The sequence below is a fragment of the Saimiri boliviensis genome, chromosome 4 (genome assembly GCF_048565385.1).
Source record: "Saimiri boliviensis isolate mSaiBol1 chromosome 4, mSaiBol1.pri, whole genome shotgun sequence".
NCBI lineage: Eukaryota > Metazoa > Chordata > Mammalia > Primates > Cebidae > Saimiri > Saimiri boliviensis.
The window spans coordinates 83,184,904-83,203,724 of NC_133452.1; positions in this window are offsets into that span (position 1 = coordinate 83,184,904).

An 18,821-nucleotide genomic window follows, 5' to 3' on the forward strand; every position below is an offset into this window, starting at 1 on the left:
CGTGAAATTCCTTTGGCTCCTTCACACAGCAGTGAGTTGTTCTCTTTTCTATATTTCTGGTCAGTTCCTATAATCTCACTTTAATGTGTTTTTTTTATTATTCTCTCTATCTCTAGGTGTTTAATATATGTTTTCAGTCTTCTCTCCAAGTGATGGAAACAGAGTCACTGCTTCAGTAGTAGTAGTACTTGCAATTCAAGTAACACTAACCTAAAATCTACTTTAGACACAGTAGGCCATAGTATGAAAGAACCAAGAAGGATTTTGACTCTCCTGGAGCTGATACTGCTGCAAACAATGTGAGGGTGCATACACTAGCTGCAAAGCCATGAGGATCATAGAAATTTCCCCAAGTCCATGAGGAAAGTAAAAGCAGGCAAAGTTCCACATACAAATCAAGTCTTTATGTATTGTTTCATCAGTTGATTAGACTTAAGAAGGTAATGAAGAAATTGTCAAAATAATGCAGAATAAACATAAAAGTGTGTAGTGCTAATATCCATTACATTGGGAATAGCCCCTTAAATTGAGGAAATATTATTTCAGTACATATTACAAAACTATTATCTGATTCAGGAAAAATCTCACATCATTGATGAACAACGTATTTAGTGCTAAACTAGATTTAAATTAAAGCTAATTTAAATTTAGTTTTAAATTAAAACTAGGTTTTAATTTAATGAGTATAGTCTGTACTATATTAAACATATAGTAGAGTGACAAATACTTTAATAATAGATTACATATTAGATCTAATAACAATACCTTATTGATTTATTAGAAAATAAATGGGTATATAACTCCATTTGTCAGATCACAGTTCAGTCAGAACCATAGGTTAGCTATGGATTACAAAAGTTCTACAAAAATCAAGGAAAGCAATCTATAGGAACCAACAGCAAAATTTACAAACAGTATATTGTGTATAACAATCTTTGATATCAGAAAAATTTATAATAAATATGTGTGTGTATAAATGCATACGTAAATGCATATGTTTTTCTTTGAGAGCCAGTTGTTGAACATATACCAGCACACTACTGGAACTATCTAATGGATAATATATGTTTAAGTTTCTTTTGTGATAAGAACCTATTTTATAACTTATCACAAAGTCTTTAGTAAAATATTCTTTTTTTTTTTTTTTTTTTGAGACTTACAGTGGTGCGATCTCAGCTCACTGCAGCCTCCACCTCCCAGGTTCAAGTGATTCTCCTGCCTCAGCCTCCGGAGTAGCTGGGATTACAGGTGCTTGCTACCATGCCTGGCTAATTTTTTGTATTTTTAGTAGAGTTGGGATTTCATCACCTTGGCCAGGATGGTCTTGATCTTTTGACCTGGTGATCCACCTGCCTCGGCCTCCCAAAGTCCTGGGATTATAGGCGTGTGAATAAAGTATCTGTTTTTAAAAACTTGTTGAGATAGATTTATTAGGTAAGCTGAATTAAAAATCTGAGACCTGCTTTGAGATGGATGCAGGGTAAAAACAGAGGGACCTTGTCATAGGCATCCTGGCACATTTGGATTATACAGTTAAAGGACTGATATTAATATTTCATTTTATTGGTAAGAAAACTTAAATGTGATATTTAACCTGGCTAAATAATTTGCTTAAGATCATTCATGTCCAAGTACGTGGCAGGCAGGTTTTGAGCACAGTTGAGTTCCAATACTCAGGTTCCATTGTTAAGTCTCCACAAAAGCATGAAGGGTAGGTATTATTATCTGCTCCTTATCCCTACTTTTCTGTGGAGAGAACACAATCTACTCGCACAGTGATTTTCAAGTATGCAATACATTGTTATTAACTATAGTCACCAAGTTATACAGTAGATCTCTTGAACTTATTACCCCTATTTAGCTGAAGTTTTATATTTTTTGACCAGCATCTCCAATAACCCTTTAGGCACTCCCTGGTAACCACCATGTTACCCTCTGCTTCTGCGAGTTAATCTTTTTCAGATTCCATGTATAAGTGAGATGATGCAGTATTTGCCTTTCTGTGCCTGGCTTATTTCACTTAACATAGTGTCCTCCAGTTTGATCCATGTTTTTGCAAATGATCAGATTTCCTTCTATTTTAAGGCTAAATGGTATTCCACTGTGTATATATTCCAAATTTTCTTTGTCCATTCATCCACTGATGGTCAGTTAGGTTGATTCCAAAGCTTGACTATTGTGATAATGCTGCAATATTATTCCCCTTTTATGGGTAATAAAATGGAGTTTCAACATTTTAAATTAATTGCTCAAAGTTTCACAAGCAGACAGGGTTTATTTATTTCTTTTTATATTTGTAACTCTATTTCACATAAAGGCCCTCTGTCCACTCAAAATGTTTATCTCCTGCTGTCTACCATCTCTTATGCTCAGGGAGCAGTTCTTGGTTTGAGGACTTCTGAGAAGGGTACAAAAGCTCAGGATTCTTTCTTGCAACTTTGCCATGGTCTCTTTGTTGCCATAGGAGGATGATCAATGTATACTGGCCTCTTTCATAAGTCACAAATAATAGAGGGGTTAGTTTTGAGTCAATCCAGGACACAGAATGTGTATTTTCAGAGGCAGGTAGGTCACTTGAGGTCAGAAGTTCGAGACCATCCTGCCTGATATGGTGAAACTCCATCTCTACTAAAACTACAAAAATTAGCTGGGCGTGGTGGTGTGCACCTGTAATCCCAGGATTGGCACATTTTGATCCACTTCCCTGCAGCTGCTAACTAACTTGAGAGTCATGTAGCAAACTGACCACCTGCTCCTCCACTGTTCCTATAGATAGAATCTCTGACATTGGACCTTTTGAGATGGAGTCTCACCCTGATACCCAGGCTGGAGTGCAGTGGTGCAATTTCTGCTCACTGCAACCTTGGCCTGCTGGGTTCAAGTGATTCTCCTGCCTCAGTCTCCCAAGTAGCTGGGATTATAGGTGCATGCCTTGGCTTTCCAAAGTGCTGGGATTATAGGCATGAACCACCACACTTGGCTGACTCTGGACCTTTTAACCTAATAATTGCTTAAGGTGTTTTTTCAGATCCTGAATTCCAGCAGAATGGCTGATGCCAGCTGGTCTGAAGACCCCCAGAGAGGAACTGACTAAGCACAGGAATGTAGTCTCTTCATCTACCTGCCCCATGACTTCACCTCTCACTTCCTGACCAATTAGCAATCACTACATTTTAGCCCATCACTTGTCCAGATCCCTTAAAAGTCCCATATCCAAGTCTTTTGGAGATGTGGATTTGAGGTTTCCTCCTGTCTGCTTATTTGTCTGCTTATTAAACTCTGCTGCAACTCCTGCTGTTTTGGCATATTGGTCTGTCACTGTGCAATAAACAGTCAAATGTAGTGGTCCTGTAACACCTTTGCCAAGTTAGGGAAGTTATCTTTTATTTCCAGCTTGCGGAGAGGTTTTGATAGTGTTTATTTCCTAGCAAAGAGAAATCTGAAAATACCCAGGACACTTCATAAGTCTATCAAAAGTTCTCTCTATCTAGAGGACATTAAAGTTGAACTATGGATTTGTAATCATTTTTCTTTCTGATATAAACTGTATCTTCTGGCATTGGTAAGATAAAAGGATCAATAAAATATTAGCAAATTAAATAAAAAATTTTTAAAAAGGGCCGGGCGTGGTGGCTCAAGCCTGTAATCCCAGCACTTTGGGAGGCCGAGGTGGGTGGATCACGAGGTCGAGAGATCAAGACCATCCTGGTCAACATGGTGAAACCCTGTCTCTACTAAAAATACTAAAAATTAGCTGGGCATGGTGGTGTATGCCTGTAATCCCAGCTACTCAGGAGGCTGAGGCAGGAGAATTGCCTGAACCCAGGAGGCGAAGGTTGTGGTGAGCCGAGATCGCGCCATTGCACTCCAGCCTGGGCAACAAGAGCGAAACTCCGTCTCAAAAAATAAATAAATAAATAAATAAATAAATAAATAAACTTACTTTAAAAAAATATTTAAAAAGAATCATAGTCTATGACTAAGTGAGATTTAGCATAGCTATTCAAGGCTGGTTCAACATTTACTCAAAAATCAATTAATGCAGTTCATATTGCTGGGCGCGGTGGCTCAAGCCTGTAATCCCAGCACTTTGGGAGGTCGAGGTGGGTGGACCACGAGGTCAAGAGATCGAGACCATCCTGGTCAACATGGTGAAACCCCGTCTCTACTAAAAATACAAAACATTAGCTGGGTGTGGTGGCACGTGCCTGTAATCCCAGCTACTCAGGAGGCTGAGGCAGGAGAATTGCCTGAACCCAGGAGGCGGAGGTTGCAGTGAGCCGAGATCGTGCCATTGCACTCCAGCCTGGGAAACACAAGCGAAAACTCCGCCTTAAAAAAAAAAAAATGTAGTCCATATTAACAAGCTAAAGAATGCAAATTTTTATTTTACTTATATTAATTTTTTATCCTTATTTTCAGAGACTGTGTGCTACACAAAGAATACAAATTATGTGGTCGTAACAATAGATGCAGAAAAAGCATTTGCCAAAACCCAGTACCCATTTATAGTAATAGAAAACTTCCTTAACTTGTTGAAACCATCTATGTGTAATCCCAGCACATTGGGAGGTGGAGGCGGGTGGGTCACTTGTGGTCAGGAGTTCGAGACCAGCCTGACCTATATGGTGAAACCCCATCTCTACTAAAAACTACAAAAATTAGCTGTGCATGGTGGCGTATGCCTGTAATCCCATATACTTGGGAGGCTGAGGCAGGAGAATCTCTTGAACCCAGGAGGCGGAGGTTGCAGTGAGCCAAGATTGTGCCATTGCACTCCAGCCTGGGCAACAAGAGCGAAGGTCAAAAAAAAAAAAGAAAAAGACATGGAAGAAACTTAAATGCATATTACTAGTGAAAGAAGCTAATCTGAAAAGGGTACCTACTGTATGATTTATATGACATTCTGGAAAAGGCAAACTTGGAGACAGTAAAAGTGTTGAAAAACGCGTGCTTGGAATGAAGAGACCTTCCAAACAGGCTTTGTGTGAGCAACATGGCTGTTTATTCACCTGGGTGCAGGTGGGCTAAGGCCGAAAAGGGCATTAGCAAAGGGCAGTGGCATAGGAGTTGGTTTTACAGGTTTGGGTAGTTTTTTGGAGGGCGGGGGTGTTGCAGAGTAAGTTTAGTTACAGTGGTGGGGGATGGGGACAATGGCAAATGCAAGCAGAGGGTGGAGGACATCAGCCAAGGCAAGCAGGACTTCAGACTTTCAGGCTCCGGCCTGCATATGGAGACCTGACATACCTGTCTTTTTATATAGAGAGAAAAAATTAGAGAAGACGGGGTGATAACAGGTTTTAGTGGGTGGAAGCGAAGTTTTTTAAGGCTTCTTCCAGCAGGATTGGGGGTGGGGGTGGGAACCTAAAAATGGAAAAGAGTTTAGACTGTTGGGAGATTTTGGGGAAAGGGGTAATATGGCGGGGTTGTTAGAAGGAGTATTTGTCATATTGACTGATTTGTTATTGCTTGGGTACGATTTTGTAGGAATTGAGAAATTAATTGGAAAAACACAGGGTTTAAATAAGAGAAGGAGAAAGAGAAGGTTAACTGTGTGGAGGGAGGGCTTTTGTTTTTATGGTGTGTGAGGAAGGTTGTGGTATCTATAAGCAACCACTGACTTTTATTAACATGATTGGGTTTGAGCAGAGTTGGAGGCAGATTAAGAGTGAAATATTAGCTGTAATTGCTGGGAGGAAACGTGTAAACTGGCAACTGAAACAAAAGCAGGGCATGTAAAAGTCAATGAGTACAGTGAATTTGAGCACAGTTAGACAGAAAATAATAGAAACAGACTTTCTGAGGTGTGGTTTAAGTAGTAGGGGCGACTGCATAAAAGTGGAGAAGGTGAGGGGCTGAAAGTAAGTGTGTGAGGTGTAGAGAGAAAGCTTTGGAGGTTGTGAGAGCTAGAGGGTAAATGGGGCATAGCCTGTGATTTTGAGGGATTTTAAGAGTATTAGGGCGGCAGCTGCTGCTGCGCATTGTCATGAGGGCCAGCCCAGGACTGTGAGGTTAAGTTGTTTGGTTAAAAAGTCTACAGGCCGTGGGCCTGGCTCCTGTGTAAGAATTTTGACTGCACAGCCCTGGATTTTAGCAGTATATAATGAAAAAGTGTTGAGACAGGTTGAGAAGAGCTAGGGAGGGAACAGTTTTTAGAGCTATTTTTTAAGGAGTGAAGGGAGGAATGAGGAACGGTTTAGGATTAATAGGTTGTGTAAGTTTTCTTTAGTTGAGTTTATAAAATGGCTTAGTTAGAATAGCAAAACCTGGTATCCAGAGGTGAAAGTAGCCAACTACACCTGGTTGGGGTTTGGGAAATTAACTGGATATGGTTGACAGGGGGAGCATGTGTATGGTGTCGAAAGATTGTAACAGTTGGGGAAGAAATTTGGGCTTTGGAAGCGGATACTCAATACCCCTTTGAGTATAGATGCTGAAGAAGCAGGAGGGTGAATTAAAAGGCTATGTTGCAATAGATGGGTGATAACAGGCTTTACTTTTAAAGCCTGTTGTGGGATGGGGCACTGGGGCTGGGCAGGGTAAGGGTGGTTAGGTTTTAAGGGGATGATGAGGGGTGAGTGACTAGTAGCAACGTATGGGAAGGTGGTGTTCCACACCCTAGGATTAAGGTAAGGGGGCATAAGGGGAGCATGGAGGGAGGTACGAGTTCAGAGAGGAGGGTGGCAGTGAGGTGTGGCTGTAGCCCAGGAATACTGAAGGAGGCAGACAATTTTGCTAGGATATCCCAGCCTAACAGGGGAACTGGGTAAGTGGGGATGATTAGGAAAGAATGTGGAAAGGAATGCTGGCCTAATTGACACCAGACCTGGGGAGTTTTGAGAGGCCTGAAGGCCTTGCCGTTAATTCCCACAACAGTAATGGAGGCCAAGGAGACAGGTCCTTGAAAAGGCTGTGTGGGGTGGGTGGCCTCCGTGTTGATTAAGAAGGGGATGGACTTACCCTCCACCGTAAGAGTTACCTGAAGTTTGATGTCTGTGATGGTCCAGGGGGCTTCCGAGATGCTAGGGCAGCATCAGTCTTTAGCTGCCAAGCCAAGGATTGGCGCTTCAGGAGCTCAGGAACAGTGACGTGAGTTGGAAAGTCGACTTTCTGTGGGGACCCCTGCACAGACGGGGCAGGGCTTAGGAGAAGTCCCGGGCTGTGGGCATTCCTTGGCCCAGTGGCCAGGTTTCCGACACTTGAAGCAAGATCTGGGAGGGGCAGCCGGACAGCTGCAGTCTGGGTGCTTTGAGTCTTTGTGAGCTGACGGTGTGGCTGGGGTTTGTTTTATGGCAGAGGCAAGCATCTGTAGTTCTGAAATGTACCGCTGCCGGGCAGATTTTTCCCTATTATTGAACATTTTAAAGGTGAGGTTGCTTAATTCCTCTTGTGGGATTTGAGGGCCAGATTTTAATTTCTGTACCTTTTTGTAATGTTGGGGGCTGATTGGGTGATAAAATGAATATTAAGTTTTTTTTTAGGGGTGAGAGTAGAAGTAAGGATGACATATAAGTCATTTCAGGTGAGATTAAAGGACTGGGTTAAGTATTGGAGGATTTGATGAAAAGGAGCCTAACTGGTGGCTGATTTGGGAAAGGTTGGATAAAGGGAAAGGAACGTGCACCCTAACTGTGCCTTTGGCTCCAGTCACCTCTGGAAGGGGGAAATTGTTGGGCAGGGGCAGAGGAGGTAGCCATGGGATTAAACTGTAAACTGGGCCACTTATGAAGTGGGGAGGTGACAGGAGGGGCATAAGGAGGTGGGTTGTGGGCAGAGGAAGAGGAGGCAGGCTCTAGGGGATGAGGTTAGGTTCCAGATTAGGGCCTGGTTTGGCCGGGTTGGGAGGAGAACGGTTGGAAGGGTTGGTGGACAAGGAGGATTCTGGGTTACTGGCAGAGAAAGGAGGGGCAGACACCATCTCACACCAGACAGAATGGCCATTATTATTATTATTATTTTATTGATTTATTTTCAGAATGGCCATTATTAAAAAGTCAAAAACTAACAGACGCTGGCAAGGTTGCAGAGAAAATGGAACACTTACACACTGTTGGGAGTGTAAATTAGTTCTAACATTGTGGAAAGCAGCATGATGATTCTTCAAAGAGCTAAAAGCAGAACTACCACTCAACTCAGCAATTCCATTACTGGGTGTATACCCAGAGGAATATAAATCATTCTACCATAAAGACTCATACAGGCAAATGTTCACTGCAGCACTATTCCCAATAGCAAATACATGGAATCACCCTAATTGTCCATCAGTGACAGATTGGATGAAGAAAATGTGGTACATGTACACCATGGAATACTATGCAGCCATAAAAAAGAATGAGATCATAGCTTTTATGGGAACATGGATGGAGCTTGAGGCCATTATCCTTAGCAAACTAACAGAGGAACTGAAAATGAAATATTGCATGTCCTCACTTGTAAGTGGGAGCTAAATGATGGACATATAAACACAAAGAAGGGAACAACATACACTAGGGTCTACTTGAGGGTGGAGGGTGGGAGGAGGGAGATGATCAGGAAAGATAACTAACAGGTGCTAGGCTTAATACCTGGGTGATGAAATAACATGTATAATATACTCCCGTGACATGAGTTTACCTATATAACAAACCTTCACATGTATCCCTGAACCTAAGTAAAAGTTAAAACAATTATTTCTGAAACTTACCACATAACTGGCAAACAGCCATTTCTAGCTTTTTCCCCAATAAACATAGGGGGATTTCAGAAACCTTCCATCATTTTTCTGGTACATTGTATGAGAGGTTCGAGGCCAGAGAATCAGTGTGCTTTGCTATCCCAAGGATGTATGTGGGCCACACTGCCTATCAAATTTAAAACTCTTTGGGATAGACTCAACAGTTACTTAAAGAAATTTATAAGTTAGCCTGCCCTAAAGCTATTTCAGAAAAATGAGGATTCCACTTGTTCTGGAAACAATCACCAGGAATACTGTGCTCCAAAGACGAAACTTTTTTCCTCATATTTTTATATTAATAATCATAACAGTCCAATTCCCATTTTAAGCAAACTACCTTTTATTCTATAACACCCCCATTTTTCCATCAAAAAAACTAGAAATTTGAAAGAGTATAATCATTTGTGGAAGAAACATAGCCATATATTTGTATCTACTACATTTTAAAGAAAACTTAACTGCCCCTTGGGTTCTTTTCTGCATGCTGCACAAACAGAAGTAATTCACTGAGACCATGACATTGCAATAGAGTTTAATTGACATGAGGCCAGCCATGCCACGTCGGAGACAGAGTTGTTACTCAAATCAATCCCCCAGAAAATTTGGAGGCTAGGGCTTTTCAAGGATAGTTTAGCGGGCCAGGGAGTTGGCCTCTGGGTGAGGCCATGGGACCAACTGGCAGGAGTCGTTGTGTCCAAGTGGACACATAGGTCATCAGAAATGCAAACACTTGAAAAGATATCTCAAAGGCCAATCTTAGGATCTACAATAGTGATGTTTTCTCCAAGAGCCGCAAATGTTGTGGCCTTGTAATAATGGCTGGTAATTGTTTATATCTACTCCTTAGCAGAATTCAGGCCCCTCATATCCTAACTTGGTGGCCTTCATTGGCTTTACAAAGGCAGTTTAGCTTTGGGAAAGGGCTATTATCATCTAAACTATAAAGATTTCTCAAAATTAGCTTGGTTTAAGCCCAGGAATGACCAAGAGCAGGTTGGAGGTTAAAGGCAAATGGGGGTTGGTTATATTAGATCTCTTTGACTGTCATAATTTTCTCACTGTTACAATTTTTTGGAAAGGCAATTTCAAAAAGTATACATATAACACATACTGTTTTTTAAACTATAGGAAATAGAGAGGTAAGCCCTATGGTCAACACTTTACTTTCATTGTTTTATTTAATTCTCACAGCAGACTTTTCAAAGTTGAAGATGCAGAGAGAGAAAACTCTTTGCCTTGTTCAACATAACCAGATCCTTCTGGCTGTCTAATCTCATTGACTCAAAATTGAATACATTATTATTATTATTATTATTATTATTATTATTATTATTTTTGAGACAGAGTCTTACTCTGTCGCCAGGTGCCAGGCTGGAGTGCAGTGGCACAATCTCAGCTCACTGCAACCTCCACCTCCCGGGTGCAAGCAATTCTCCTACCTCAGCCTCCCAAGTAGTTGGGCCTACAGGCGCACGCCACCACGCCCAGCTAATTTTTGTATTTTTAGTAGAGACGGGGTTTCACCATGTTGGCCAGGATGGTCTCGATCTCTTGACCTTGTGATCCGCCCGCCTTGGCCTCCCAAAGTGCTGGGATTACAGGCTTGAGCCACCACGCCTGGCCAAATACATTTTTATCACTTTTGATTGGGAGGAAGCACGTATTAGAAAGAGCACACTGAGACCTTGGGCAAGAGTCTTGGTTCCTCTGTGGCATAATTTCTCATTCTATGTCAGAAGAGACAATGTAATAATCTGCTGTCCCAAACTTGCAAATCAGGTTCCAAAAATATTGCTCTCTGGTGATGTAGTGATAGGTTGGGCAGGCCTGGAAAAGGTGCTTCATTGAACGACAGTGGGAGAGCTGGATAGGCTGATGCCCCTGTTTATAGAATGATGGACCAGAAAGTACTGGAGATAGTGGTAGGTACTAATTGCACTCAAGGGACATTTTTTTTGTGGGGAGCTGAGCAGCCTCTTCACTCCCATTAAAGGAAAGGAAGGAAGGTAATGTTGGTAAGGAAGACTGACATTACCATGCCTGAGTTTCCCCCTTCCCTTTGCAGAATAATTCACATGTATCTCTAAGGGCAGCTAGCATCCATCATATCTTTTCCACGTAGCTGGTGTTGTATATCTATTAAATCTCATTTAATTATCTCAACAGTCCTATGAAGTACAGTCAGTACTTTTTAAGTTTTACAGAAGGTACAATTAAAGATTTGAGTGTGTGTCTTGCTCAAATTCACAGAACTGGGAAGTGAATACATCACCTTGCTTTAATTGTGAACCCATATGTACCACTTCTATAGGCTTCTGTATACTCTTAAAAAATTGTGGTGCCCTGGATTTCCCTTAGCTAAGAGAAGCCAAAGGACAAACTATAAAATAGGTCAGCAACATAATCCCATTTTCATGAGAATTACTAATATAAGATTAACCTGATTGTATTGTCTTAGCCCTATAACCCTCAACCTGTCCCAGACCATTGTGCCTGTTAACCTGGGCCTTCAAAAGAGATAGAAAGGTTACTCAGCACTCAACAGTAACTGTATTTTAAAATAATAGCTTTATTGAGTTGTAATTCAAATACTATAAAATTTACCCTTTTTAAGTGTACAATTTCCAGTTGTTTTTACTATATCCACAAAGATGTACAATCATCACCAAGTCAATTTTATAACATTTTTGTCACCTCCAAAGGAAACTCCCATTAATGGTCACTCTATTTCTCCCCATATTCGCCAAACCTAGGAAATCACCATTGTATTTTCTGCCTTTATGGATTTCCCTATTTTGGAAATAGAATATAAGTAGATTCATACTATATGCAGTCATTTGTGACTGACTTCTTTCACTTAGCACAATATTTTCAGGGTTCATCTGGGTTATAGTGTGTATCAGTACTGCATTCCTTCTTATGGCTGCATAGTATTCCATTGTATGAATATAAAAGATTGTATTTATTTAACCATCGATTGATTGATATTTAGATTATTTTCACTTCTTGCCTGTTATGAATAATGCTATTATGAAATTCGAGGAAAGGTTTCTGAGTGAACATATGTTTTCAGTTCTGAGCTGAATGACTTATTTATGTAGAAACTCAATGTTTCTACATCTTAAGGAATTGCCAAATTGTTTTTCAAAGTACTAGTGTGAAGCAATATCTCATTGGTTATGAATCAATATCTCATCAGTTATGATTTGTATTTCTCTAATATCTAATTTTGAGTACCTTTTAATGTACTTTTTAGCTATTTGTATGACTTAGTTGGAGAAATGGCTACTAAATCCTTTCCGTATTTCTAAAATTGAGTTTTTTGTCTTTTCGTTGTTGAGTTGTAAGAGTTGTTTATGTATTCTGGGTACAAACTCCTTGTAAGATATATGATTTGCAAATATTTTCTCTCATTATGTGGATTTTCTTTTCACTTTTTTGATAGTGTTTCTTAAGCACAAACACTTTTAATAGTATAAAAAGTGGTGTCATATCCAGGAAACCATTGCTTGGTCCTAAGACATAAATATTTACTTGTATATTTTCTTTCGAGAGTTTCATCAACACTTGTTATTTTTCTTGTGTTTGATAATAGCCATTCTAATAGATATGAGATGATGTATCATTGTAATCTTAATTTGTATTTCTCTGATACGGAACATTTTTTTCATATTACTGTTGGCTGTTTGTATACCTTCTTTTGAGAAATGTCTTTTACTCAAAATGCCCATATTTTAAAAAATAAGAAACTCAATAGCAAAAAATAGAAATAACCCTATTAAAAATGGGCAAAGAATTTAAATAATTTCTCTCTAAACACTGCCTTCAGTGTATCCCATAAGTAATGGTGTTTTTTTTTGTTTTTTTTTTCATTTTCATTCATCTCAAAGAACTTTCTAATTTCCTTGTGATTTATTCTTTAATCTATTGTGAATTTCCTAAATTTGCTTCATTCATTAATTTGTAATTTTATCCCATTGTGTTTGGAGGACATTCAACATTTTACATGATGTAAATTCTTTTTAATTTATGGAGGCTGGTTTTGTGGCCCAACATATCGTCTATCCTGAAGAATATTTTATGCATGCTTGGAAAGACTGTATTTTCTGTTGTCGAGTGGAGTGTTATTTAGATGTCTGCTAGGTTTACTTATAAAGTGTTGTTTAAGCCTTTTATTTTTTTCTTGATCTTCTGGCTCCTTGTTCTATCCATTATTGAAAGTGAGGTATTGAAGTTTCCAATTGTTATTGAATTACCTATTTTTTTCAATTCTGTTTTTACTTCATGTATTTTTAGATTTTGTTGTTATATGTATACATGTTTATAATTGTTGTTCTTATTTCTGATACATTTATTCTTTTGTCCTTATAAAATGTTCTTCTTAAAGTCTACTTTGTACGATATTAATACAGTAACTCCAGCTCTCTTTTGGTTACTTTATACATTATTTCCCCTTTACCAAGCTTTTATTTTCTTGCTTTTTTTTTTTTTTTTTTTTTTTTTTTTGAGACGGGGTTTCACTCTCGTTACCCAGGCTGGAGTGCAATGGCGCGATCTCGGCTCACCGCAACCTCCGCCTCCTGGGTTCAGGCAATTCTCCTGCCTCAGCCTCCTGAGTAGCTGGGATTACAGGCACACGCCACCATGCCCAGCTGATTTTTTGTATTTTTAGTAGAGACGGGGTTTCACCATGTCGACCAGGATGGTCTCGAACTCTTGACCTCGTGATCCACCCGCCTCGACCTCCCAAAGTGCTGGGATTACAGGCTTGAGCCACTGCACCTGGCGCTTTTGTTTTTTAAATTTGTTTTTCTTTTCCACCTGCTACCCTCTCCCTCAGAGCACTGCTCAGGCTGCACCGTGCTGGCTCTGAGCTCTGGGCTCTGGCTGAGCTAGTGCCACCGTTGTCTCCCTTTAGCCAATGCCTATAATTAGACAATATCACCTATGGCGAAAACACTTGTGAAAACAGACATTCAGAATACTCTTCCTTCTCTGGGTGTTCTGGAAGAGTAGTTCCACAGTCTGGCTTGGCTGCAAAACACTTTATTGATGTAGGAGCTGATGTTGTAAATGAAAATTATAGAGGAAATGTTGGTGTTGTACTGTTTAGTTTTGGCAAAATTTGAAGTAAAAACAGTGATTAAATTGCACAGTTCATTTGTGAATGGATTTTCAAAATCTAGAAATAGAAGAAGTTCTAGCTTTGGATGACACTGAAAGGAGTTTAGGAGGTTTTGGTTATACTAGAAAGAATTAAAATTTATGCCAAGAATAGAAAATGCAAATTCATATATTTTTCTTAAAAACAAAGAATTTTTGCTTAAAAAAAGCAGGCATTGGCTGGGCGCGGTGGCTCATGCCTGGAATCCCAGCACTTTGGGAGGCCGAGGCTGGTGGATCACAAGGTCAAGAGATCAAGACCATCCTGGTCAACATGGTGAAACCCCATCTCTACTAAAAATACAAAAAATTAGCTGGGCATGGTGGCTCGTGCCTATAATCCCAGCTACTCAGGAGGCTGAGGCAGGAGAATTGCCTGAACCCAGGAGGCAGAGGTTGCAGTGAGCCGAGATCGTGCCATTGCACTCCAGCCTGGGTAACAAGAGCGAAACTCCATCTCAAAAAAAAAAAAAAAAGCATGTATTTTGGCCAGGTGTGGTGGCTCATGCCGGTAATCCCAACACTTTGGGAAGCCGTGGTGGGTGGATCACCTGAGGTTGGGAGTTTGAGACCAGCCTGACCAACATGGGAAAACCCCATTTCTACTAAAAATGCAAAATTAGCCAGATGTGGTCGCACATGCCTGTAATCAGTCAGGAGAATTGCTTGAACCTGGGAGGCGGAGGTTGCAGTGAGCTGAGATTGTGCCATTGCACTCTAGCCTGGGCAACAAGAGCAAAACTCTATCTCACACACACAAAAAAAGTATGTATTTTGTAGACAGTACATGGCTGAATCATGTTTTATAATCTATTCCAATTTCTGCCTTTTGATTGGAATTTTAATCCATTTACATTTAATGTTATAACCAATTTGAAAATATTTATATCTTGTCATTTTCTAATTTGTGTTATATATTTCTCTTATGTCCTTTTTTTTTTGTTCCTCTAGCCCTTCACTGTTGCCTTCTTTTTTGTTACATATATACTTTTTATTGTATCATTTTAATTCCTCTTTTTTTTTTTTTTTTTTTTTTTTTAGAGGGAGTTTCTCTCTTGTTACCCAGACTGGAGTGCAATGGCGCGATCTTGGCTCACTGCAACCTCCGCCTCCTGGGTTCAGGCAATTCTCCTGCCTCAGCCTCCTGAGTAGCTGGGATTACAGGCACGTGCCACCATGCCCAGCTAATTTTTTGTATTTTTAGTAGAGACGGGGTTTCACCGTGTTGACCAGGATGGTCTCGATCTCTTGACCTCGTGATCCGCCCGCCTCGGCCTCCCAAAGTGCTGGGATTACAGGCTTGAGCCACCGCACCCGGCTCCTCTTTTTTTTAACTATATTTTTTACTTATTTTCTTAGTGGGTGCCCTGGAGATTATAATTCACAATTATAACAAGCACTTTGGCTTAGTACCAGTTTAATGTCAATAATATAAAAAAAGTTGCTCTTATATATTCGTTCTAGCACCCCATTTTTGTGTTTCCATTGTTATATAAATTACATCTTTATTCATTATAGGATCATCTAATTATTACTTTTTATGTAGTCATATTTTATTTTTATTTCATTTATTTATTTTTATTTCCATTTTATTTTAGATTCAAGAAGCACATGTACGAGTTTGTGACAAGGGTATATTGTATGATGCTGAGGCTTGGGCTTCCACTGATCCCAACACTCAGATAGTGATCCCAACTTCCAACAGGAAGTTTTTCACCTCTTTCCCTCTCTCTCCCTTATAGTAGTTCCTGGTGTCTATTGTTCCACACTCTATGTCCACATGTACCCAAAATTTAGCTCCCATCCCACATGTGAGTGAGAATATGTGATATTTGACTTTCCATTCCTGTGTTAATTTGCTTAGGACAATGGCCTCCCACTGCATCCATGTTGCTGCAAGGAACATGATTTCATTCTTTTTTATGGCTACAGGTATTCCATAGTGTATTTGCACAATACTTTCTTTATCCAATCCACAGTTGGTAAGCACCTAGGTTGTTTTCATGTCTTTGCTATTTTGAATAGTGTTACAAGGAACACAGTATATGTGACTTTTTGATAGAACGATGTGTTTTTATTTGGGTATATACGTAGGAATGGGATTGCTAGGTCAAATGGTCACTCTGTTTTAGCTTTTTGAGAAATTCCCATAGTACTTTCCATAGTGGCTGACCTAATTTACATTCCCACCAACAGCATGTAAGTGTTATCTTTTCTCTACAGCCTTACCAATGTCTGTTTTTTGAATTTTTAATAATAGCCATTCTGACTAGTGTGAGATAGTATCTTATTATGGTTTTGACTTGCATTTCTCTCATGATTAGCAATGTTAAACATTTTTAATATGTTTATTGGCCACTTTTATGTCTTTCTTGAGGAGTTCTGTCCTCTGCTTACTTTTTAATGGGGTTATTCGTTTTTTTTCTTGTTGATTTATTTGTTTCTCTCTCTCTTTTTTTTTTTTTTTTTTTTCCGAGATGGAGTTTCGCTCTTGTTACCCAGGCTGGAGTGCAATGGCGCGATCTCGGCTCACCGCAACCTCCACCTCCTGGGTTCAGGCAATTCTCCAGCCTCAGTCTCCTGAGTAGCTCGGATTACAGGCATGTGCCACCATGCCCAGCTACTTTTTTGTGTTTTTAGTAGAGACGGGGTTTCACCATGTTGACCAGGATGGTCTCGATCTCTTGACCTCGTGATCCATCCACCTCGGCCTCCCAAAGTGCTGGGATTACAGGCTTGAGCCATAGCACCCGGCCGGTTTATTTGTTTCTTACAGATTCTGGATATTAGACCTTTGTTGAATACATAGTTTACAAATATTTTCTCCCATTCTGTAGGTTGTCTCTACTCTGTTGAGAGTTTCTTTTGCTGTGCAGAAGCTTTTTGGTTTAATTTGTTCCCACCAATCAGTTTTTGTTTTTCTTGTAATTGCTTTTGAGGATTTGGCCATAAATTCTTTGCCAAGGCTGATGTTGAAAGGGGCAATTCCTAGGTTTTCTTCTAGGATTTTTATAATTTGTGGTCTAACATTTGATTATTTCATCCATCTTGATTTAATTTTTGTGTATGTGATAGGTATGGGCCCAGTTTTCTTTCTGCATATGGTTAGCCAGTTTTCTTAGCACCACTGATTGAATAGGAAGTCCTTTTCCCATTGCATATTTTTGTAAACTTTGATGAATATCTGTTGGTTATAGGTATACTGCTTATTTCTTATTTCTATCTTTCTTCTATTAGCCTTTGTGTCTGTTTTTCTAGAAGTGCCACACTGTTTTGGTTACTGTAGCCTTGTAGTATAGATTGAAGTTGTGTAATTGATGCTTATAGCTGTGCTCTTTTTGCTTAGAATTTATTTGGCCATTTAGGTTCTCTTTTGCTTCCATATAAATTTTAGAATGGATTTTTTTCTAATTCTATGAAGAACAATGTTGTTAATTTGGTAGGAATAGTGTTGAATCTATAGATTGCTTTGGATAGTATGGTCATTTTAATGATGTTGATTCTTCCAATTCATGAGCATGGAATGCTTTCCCATTTATTTTTGTTGTCTCTGATTTCTTTCAGTAGTGTGTGTGGTTTTTTAAAAGTTTTATTTATTTTTTATAATTGTATTTGGGCCCTAGGGTACATGTACACATCCTGCATCCTGCAGGATGGTTGCGTAGCTACATACATGCCATGGTGGTTCACTGTCTCCATCTCTCCCCCACCCCCTTTTGCCCACATTAGGCATTTCTCCCAGTGTTATCAATCCCCATTTTCCTTGCACCTCCCTCACTGTCTCTCCTTTCCCCTCCACCCCCCCAGCCTAGCCCTGTGAGTGTTGTTTCCTTCCCTGTGCCCAAGTGTTCTCATTGTTAGTCACCTGCCTATGAGTGAAAATGTGGGGTTTGGTTTTCTGTTCTTGAGAATTTAGGTTTTGCTGAGAATGATGGTTTCTAGATTCATCCATGTCTCTACAAAGGCCATGAACTCATCTTTTTTTGTGGCTGCATAGTATTCCACGGTGTATATGTGCCACATTTTTTTTTCCCAGTCTATCATTGATGGTCATTTGGGTTGGTTCCAGGTCTTTGCTATCATAAACAGTGCCACAATGAACATACATGTACATGTGTCTTTATAATAGAACAATTTATAATCCTTTGGATATGTATCCAGTAATGGGATTGCTGGGTCAAATGGAATTTCTATTTCTAGATCCCTGAGGAATCATCACATTGTATTCCACAGTGGTTGAACTAATTTACACTCCCACCAACAGTGTAAAAGTGTTCCTGTTTCTCCACATCCTCTCCAGCATTTGTTGTCTCCAGATTTTTTAATGATCACCATTCTAACTGGTGTGAGATGGTATCTCAATGTGGTTTTGATTTGCATTTCTCTAATGACCAGTGATGATGAGTATTTTTTCATATATTTGTTGGCTGCATATTTGTCTTCTTTTGAAAAGTACCTGTTCATAGCCTTTGCCCACTTTTGAATAGGGTTGTTTGTTTTTTTATTGTAAATCTGCTTTAGTTCTTTGTAGATTCTGGATGTTAGCCCTTTGTCAGATGGTAGATTGCAAAATTTTTTTCTCATTCTGTTGGTTGCCGGTTTACTCTAATGATCATTTCTTTTGCTGAGCAGAAACTCTTAGGTTTAATTAGATCCCATTTGTCTATTTTGGCTTTTGTTGCCATTGCTTTTGGTGTTTTAGTCATGAAGCCCTTGCCTATGCCTATGTCCTGAATGGTTTTGCCTAGATTTTCTTCTAGGGTTTTTATGGTGTTCGTTCTTATGTTTAGATCTTTTAATGCATCTGGAGTTAATTTTTGTATAAGGTGTCAGGAAGGGGTCCAGTTTCAGCTTCCTGCATATGGCTAGCCAGTTTTTCCAACACCATTTATTAAACAGGGAATCCTTTCCCCATTGCTTTTTTTTGTCGGGTTTATAGAAGATC